The sequence below is a fragment of the Pristiophorus japonicus genome, chromosome 4 (assembly GCF_044704955.1).
Source record: "Pristiophorus japonicus isolate sPriJap1 chromosome 4, sPriJap1.hap1, whole genome shotgun sequence".
Taxonomy (NCBI): Eukaryota; Metazoa; Chordata; class Chondrichthyes; family Pristiophoridae; genus Pristiophorus; species Pristiophorus japonicus.
Window position 1 is genome coordinate 129,253,499 of NC_091980.1, and position 8,192 is coordinate 129,261,690.

General features: G+C 43.6%; 1 pseudogene; it reads right to left on the reverse strand.

Annotated features, from left to right (window-relative positions):
* Positions 1 to 219: 219 nt before the first annotated feature.
* Positions 220 to 6,050, reverse strand: LOC139262533 (ferritin heavy chain-like; annotated as a pseudogene).
* Positions 6,051 to 8,192: the final 2,142 nt, after the last annotated feature.

Below are 8,192 nucleotides of genomic sequence, written 5' to 3' on the forward strand. Positions count from 1 at the left end.
CAACTCTTGTTTGGTGTAAACCAAGTTATGTTAAATGAAAAATAAGCAACCACTCAAACTTACAAGGAGACAAAACCCAGTCCAATGTTGAACAGTTTATTTAGAGTGATGGGTCTCAGCTCTTTGTACAAAATCACAAGCCATCATTCCCTACAAGACAGGGGTCTGATTATATAAATACAAGTACGAAACACAATAAGTTTGATCCCATCAGTCAGTTTAGTAACTCTCCCCCATGGTGTGTTTATCAAACAGCTACTCTCCCATGCCATTCTTAGAGGCTCCCAGTCTCTTCAAATTGCTGATGTGATCTCCCAGCTTCTTAATCATCTTCACTTGTTCATCCAAGTAGTGAGTATCCAGGAAGTCACAAAACTGAAAGAGGAAAACGAGTTATGGCCAGTGCCAGATATCAAGCAACATCCGAACTTATCCCTCGAAAGTTGTGATTTTAATCCTCTTGGACTGGAGAAAAATCAAGTGGGGTAATTAAGATTGATGTAAATTTGCTCTAATGACGCTCCAACTCCTATACAATGGGTGCTTAGATCCTGGAAACACATTTATGTCCACAGGAGGCCAACCTCCCGGTCCTCTCCCCAAATAACTGAAGAACCCAGGAGAGATACTCCAACACAACACTATTGGGCAGAGATCTTTGGAATAGGCTCGAGGACAGCAATATTCCAACTTACCCAAAAACCCACATGAGGAACTTACATGAGGGCCGGTGCTCCCGGTGGAGAATTTGTGCAGATCCAACAGACTCTGGTTCACATTCTTCTCCATCTGCAGAGCTCTCTGCATCGCCTCCAGACCATTGCTCCACTCATCCTGCTCTGGTTTCTGAAGAGGCAGTTTACTTACAATCAATTAATCAAAATATGAGAAAGTAGAAGGAAAACAGGTGAAAAAGCAACGAGACACCCAGAATATAGAATTACTGCATTCCACCACCAGAACCATGGAATAAAATTGGAACCAATTGCTTTAGAAAGTATTTAAAACAATCAGTCCATGGGGATCCTGAAAGAAGGCAAATCGTTTATTGAATCAAACCTTGATGTCAGACATGATGATCCGTCCTCCACGCTGATTCTGGAATTCCATCAGTTTCTCAGCGTGCTCACGTTCCTCATGTGACTGCTTCTTGAAGAACTCAGCAAAGTGACGCAGGGCAACATCATCCCAGTCAAAGTAAAAGGACTGCAAAGAGAATTTCAAACAGCTTTTTCAGACATTGATCTTCATATACAAGGCAAGATTATTTTTCCACTTAGTTAGCTAATTCTGAATCTTTCAAAAATAATTACCATTTGTTCACTAGCTAAAGTGCAATTCACTTCACTAATTGGAGTTGGATAGCCACTCCTTCCTATAACAGGATTAGAGATGTCCAGTAAAACTCAATTCTACTCCTGGACAAGTAATAGTTCCTGTCATTCACACAAGACATTAAACAGAGGCCCTGTCTGTCCTCCGGTGGATGTGAAAGATCTCAAGGAAGCGAGATTTACACTAGGCCTATATGCTCTAGAGTTTAGAAGAATCAAAGGTGGTCTCATTGAAACAAACTACAAAATTCTTACAGTGCTGGACAGGGTAGATGCAGGGAGGATGTTTCCCCTGGCTGGGGAGTCAAGAACCAGGGATCACAGTCTCAGGTTAAGGGGTCGGCCATTCAGGACTGAGTGGAGGAGAAATTTCTTCCCTCAGATGGTGGTGAATCTTTGGAATTCACTACCCCAGAAGAGTATAATCAAGACAGATCAATAGATTATTCGATATTAAGGGAACAAAGCGATATGGAGACAGTGAACGAGGTGGAGATGAGGTAGAAGAAACGCTGTGATCTTATTGAATGATGGAGCAGGCTCGAGGGGCCAATGGCCTACTCCTTTGCTCTAGGTAATACTTCAGAGAGCAGAGGAGAACGCTGCAGTGTCCTGGCTAATATTTATCACTCAACCAACACCACTAAAACAGATGATCCGAACATTATCTCATTGCAGTTTGTAGGAGCTTACTGTGCTCTAATTGGGTGCTGTGTTTCCTATATAACAGGTAACTACACTTAACTACTTCATTGACTACAAAGCACGTTGGGACATTCCAAGTTAGTGAAAGGCACAATAGAAATGATTATTCTTCCATTCTAATCCAAGTTTGGGCATGGAGTGAGAAAAATCCTCCACTCCAGTAGTTTACACAGCAATAGTGCAATAGAGATCTCAGCAGTGAGCAGGGCTCCAACACCAGGATTCTCAGTACTTCACCTCCAATTAATGAGAACACTAGTGAGGACCTGCCCACATTTCACTCACTACAGTCCTCCCACTGAAATTGAATGTTGTTTCAGGTCAACAGGCCCCTGACCAGGTTTGTGCTCTTCTGTCATACACTCAGGCAGCAGCTGAGCTGGTTTCAGATATTAAACCTCAATAGAGGGAAGTTTTTACAGGAAGCAGTCCATTAAATCAACAAGATCCCCCTGCATTACACACCTGAAGTCCTCACTGCCCAAAGACTCTTCTCCCCCAGGGAAGGAAGTCCAGAGAAATACAGCTTAAAGCCGGTTCATCAAACTGGAGAATTGCCAACTTTTCAGAATGCAGCAACAAGGAATACAAGACTCATCATGGAGAGGTAAACATAGGAGGAACATAGAAACATAGAAAATAGGTGCAGGAGTAGGACATTCGGCCCTTCGAGCCTGCACCACCATTCAATAAGATCATGGCTGATCATTCACCTCAGTACCCCTTTCCTGCTTTCTCTCCATACCCCTTGATTCCTTTAGCTGTAAGGGCTATATCTAACTCCCTCTTGAATATATCCAATGAACTGGCATCAACAACTCGCTGCAGTAGGGAATTGCACAGGTTAACAACTCTCTGAGTGAAGAAGTTTCTCCTGATCTCAGTCCTAAATGGCTTACCCTTTATCCTTAGACAATGTGCCCTGGTTCTGGACTTTACATCCTTCGGAACATCCTTCCTGAATCTAACCTGTCCAGTCCCGTCAGAACTTTATATGTTTCTATGAGTTCCCCTCTCATCCTTCTAAACTCCAGTGAATACAGGCCCAGTCGATCCAGTCTCTCCTCATATCTCAGTCCTGCTATGCCGGGAATCAGTCTGGTGAACCTTTGCTGCACTCCCTCAATAGCAAGAACGTCCTTCCTCAGATTAGGAGACCAAAACTGAACACAATATTCCAGGTGAGGCCTCACTAAGGCCCTGTACAACTGCCGTAAGACCTCCCTGCTCCTATACTCAAATCCCCTAGCTATGAAGGCTAACATACCATTTGCCTTCTTCACCGCCTGCTGTACCTGCATGCCAACTTTCAATGACTGATGAACCATGACACCCAGGTCTCGTTGCACCTCCCCTTTTCCTAATCTGCCGCCATTCAGATAATATTCTGCCCTCGTGTTTTTGCCACCAAAGTGGATAACCTCACATTTATCTACATTATACTGCATCTGCCATTCGTTTGCCCACTCACCTAACATGTACTAGTCACCCTGCAGCCTTTTCGCATCCTGCTCACAGCTCACACTGCCCCCCAGCTTAGTATCATCTGCAAACTTGGAGATATTACACTCAATTCCCTCATCCAAATCATTGATGTATATTGTGAATAGCTGGGGTCCCAGCACTGAGCCCTGCGGCACCCGACTAGTCACTGCCTGCCATTCTGAAAGGGACCCGTTTATCCCAACTCTGCTTCCTGTCTGCCAACCAGTTCTCTATCCACGTCAGTACATTACCCCCAGTATCATGTGCTTTAATTTTGCACACCAATCTCTTGTGTGAGACCTTGTCAAATATGTGGAAAACCCTGGACATTCTGGCTAGGGCGATGACCAGCTTGTTACCCTGATGGCTCATTGCAAAAAGCAGCTTGTAACTTAACTGCACAGACCAAGGCCCCAGTTTGATCGCCAGCCTGTGCAGAGTTAACTGATCTGTTGCTAGACGTGCTACAGCGTGCCTGGTGAAACATCAGGAGGAAAGAATGAACTTGCATTTCTACAGCGCCTTTCACATCATCAGGACATCCCAAAGTGCTTTACAGCAAACTTATAGTACGTTTATTTTGAAGTATAGTCACTGCTATAATGTAGGAAATGCCTCATCACCGAGAGTATGCAGAAATCAAGCGCAGGCAGCGGAAGGAGCGGGCAGCAAACCTGTCCCACCCACCTTTTCCCTCAACGACTATCTGTCCCAACTGTGACAGAGACTATAGTTCTCGTATTGGACTGTACAGTCACCTAAGAACTCATGTTAAGAGTAGAAGCAAGTCTTCCTCAATTCCGAGGGACTGCCTATGATGATGATGAAGGAAATGCAGCAGCCAAAATGTGCATAGCAGGATCCCAAACAGCAATGTGATAATGGGCAGATAATGTTTTAGTGATGTTGGTTGAGGGATAGTTATTGGCCAGAACACCTGGGAGAAATCCCTGCTCTTCTTTGAATAATAACATGGGATCTTCCAAATCCACCTAAGCCCCATTTACCATCTCATCCAAAGAGTGCAGCATTCTTTCAGTACGGCACTGGAGTGTCAGCCTGGATTTTGTTCTCAAGTCTCTGGAGTTTGGCCTGAAACCACAACCTTCTGACTCTGAAATGAGAATGTTATCACTGAGCCAAGGCAGCTAAGTTTCCAATTCCTGTTCAGTATAGTGATGTGAGCTGAAAGGTTTGTGGATCACAGACAAGAACAGAACTAGGCTTGGCTGGAATACCATCAACAAATGAAGAGTCTGGGAACACTCGCTGTCTAGATTCACATCAACTATGGCCATTGGAGTGAGGTATCAGAGGGCTGCCAGTACCATTAAGAGTCAGCACCTTCAGGAGAGAAGGGAGAACAAGAATTCCTCAATGCTCCACTGAATTTGCTTTTAAGCATGTCAAGATGGTGGAGATTCTTCATGTTGCTCAATGTAAGGGAAACCAAACTATGTGTGATGTGACAGTAAATATAATGGAAGCTCTTACACTGAGGAGGTGAGGTTGCACGTGACACCTTTATGGACCATTACGGCAGGTGGAGCCGTTTCTAGGATCTAGATACCTAGCATCTTATGTAACAGCTGGCTCCATTTCAGGAATGAAATAAAATAGAGTTAAGAGTAGTGGAAGATCATATTGTGATGTAGTCCCTAATAATAGAAAATATGATGCATCCAGAATTGGCATTATATTGTATAAAATGATTGTATTTATGCTGCAGAATGCTTGTGTTCTAGAATTTTCTTTTTGAAGGAAAGACAATATCAAATAGGAGTTTCCTGACTAGCTTATCCTTTCAGTGTTAGAAACAGGTTAGGTGAGAGTTGCTAAGATGGATATTTTCCTTCTGGAATAAACCAATGCATATTGAAAAATCTTCAGGAAGAAGGTGTTTGGGCAAACCCTTGCTTTATTTTGGAGGGAGACCAGCCAAAGAGCCACAGACCTTTTTTTTACACAATGGCATCACGTGCAAACAGAACAGTGATGCATTTTCAGGCAACTTGCATCATTGCATCTTGTTCAAAAATGAACAAGAACCATGGTTTATTAAACACTTTCTTCATGGTGACAGCACTGCTTTAAAAGGGCTGCCTATGTGAATAAAATATAAATGCACAGCCCTTCACAGGGTGCCTCATGATCTAATTCTATCGCACATTGCAAATGAATGTCATGTGGTCTATTTAACGAATGGCCGCTGCGTTCCACTCCATTGGCCACCCCAACCCAAATTCAGCTCGGGTTTTTTCTGCCTGTCCCCACTTCCGCCCCGCTGTTGCTGACTGCTGCAAGCACGCCAGCAAAGCGCGCACTGCCGCTATTCCGCCCCATTTCAATCCGTCCCAAATTTGCGAAAACATTTCCATGAACCGTTGAACGGTGTCCCTGACAGCTTTTTCTGTCGGCCCACCTTGTCTGCTCTCTCTCTGCCCTGGCAGTGCAGCGGCCATTGATCTGCTTGTTGACAGCAACCTCACAGTCCTTCTGGTAATTCTGACACACCTGGGAAGCCATCTTCACTATGTATATTGCACGATTACTGCTCACTATCAGCTGCACAGTTCTAGTATTGACCCTTTCTCACACAAGCTCCTGTATTTATACTGCTGGGACAGCCGGCATTCAAAGAAGGAATTACATCACCAATGATGATTGGCTCTCAAGGATTGTCAATCAGGAATCTTCCTTGAATCCAGGCACCAATTAACAAAGGAAACATAGAAAAATAGGAGCAGTATTAGGCCATTGTGCCCTTCGAGTCTGCACCACCATTCATTATGATCATGGCTAACCCTCTATCTCAACACCATATTCTCACTTTTTTGGGTAGGGGGTGAGACCCAGAGCCAATCAGAGCTTTGGAAAATATGCCATTCGGCACAATCAGTACATGCCAACATTTATGTTCCACTCGAGCCTCCAGTCTTTCCTCCTCTAAATCTATCAGCATAACCCTCTATTTTCTTCTCCTCATTTGCTTGTCTTTCCTCCCATTAAATGCTTCCATACTATTCACTTAAATCATGCCCTGTGGTAGCGAGTTCAATATTCTCACCACTCTTTGCATAAAGATATTTCTCCTGAATTCCCTATTGGATTTCTTGGTGACTATCTTATATTGATGGCCTCTAGTTTTGCTCTTCCCCACAAGTGGAAACATTCTCTCTGTATCCACTCTATCAAAACTTTCATAATTATAAGGACCTCTATTAGGTCACCCCCCAGTCTTCTCTTTTCAAGAGTAAAGAGATCCAGCCTGTTCATCCTTTCCTGATAGGTATACCCTCACAGTTCTGGTATCATCCTTGTAAATCTTTTTTACACCCTCTTCAGTTGCTCTGTAACTGTGCCTCATCATAGATTCATACAGCACAGAAGGAGGTGATTCAGCCCATTGTGCCTGTGCAGGCTCTTTGAAAGAGTGATCCAATTAGTCCCATTTCTCAGCTCCTTCCCCATAGCCCTGCAATGTTTTTCTTTCCTCCTATATATCCAATTCCCTTTTCAAAGTTACTGTTGAATCTGCTTCCATGGCCCTTTCAGGCAGTGTGTTCCAGATCACAACTCGCTGCGTAAAAACAATTCTCATCTCTCCTCTCTGGTCCTTTGCCTTTCATGTTGGTGTTTCTCTGAGATCCAAAGCCGTGACATCTGGTTTCAGTGCAGAGGTGGTTCAGTCCTGGATTGGCTGATGAGACACGTTCGCTTGGATTAAAACTCTGCTTTAGATGGGTCAGAGTGGGTGGCAGTGATTCAGATCCAGAGTCACCAATCATATCACAGGTCCTTCTAATTATGAAAAATTTGATAGAGTGCATACGGAAAGAATTTTGAAACACCTGAACCGAAAATGTATCTGGGTATTTGCACCTGTATTGGTCGAAGGATCCAAGATGCAGTCACAAAGGGCTTTGAGCAAATTGATGGACATCACGTGGCCACCCTGGTGGGGACCAGAGATTCAATTCAGGCCTGTGGTTACTGGGTCTGAGGGAACCTTTGATCCTTTTACAGGATCTCTTTGAATTCAGTGTCACTCCCTGTGGGGAATCAGGATGGCGATAGGCACAGAAAGCCCAAGGTGGTGAGAAGCTTCCTTTGTCATTGATGAATTTTCATACAATAGCAAAGATCGAATAAGGTGACAGGAAACGTCGAGAGATGCAAAGACATTAATGAGGAATGACTGAAATGAAATTGCCATCTTCAGTCATTGCAGTCCTCAACTAATTAATTTATAAGCATTGAATAAATACAGTTACAGAGTCAACATTTGCATCCATTCCTGCAGTGAAAGAGACACAGGGAGATTGTGAGATTTTCACTTCAGGTGGTTCTAAATTCTTTCTGTATCCACTCTATCAAACCTTTCATAATTATAAGGACCTGTGGTGTGATTGGTGGCTCCAGATCTGAATCACTGCCACCCACTCTGACCCATCTAAAGCAGAGTTTTAATCCAAGGGAACACCTCTCATTAGCTTATCCAGATCTGAACCACTTCTGCATTGAAACCAGATGTCACAGCTTTGGATCTCAGAGAAACACCAATATGAAATGCACAAATGGATAAGTTTATGGAGGAGCTGTATTGGGTTTATTAATTTGTAAAACAGAGAATGTTGAAGGGTATAGGGGCAGGAGAAATATCTATTG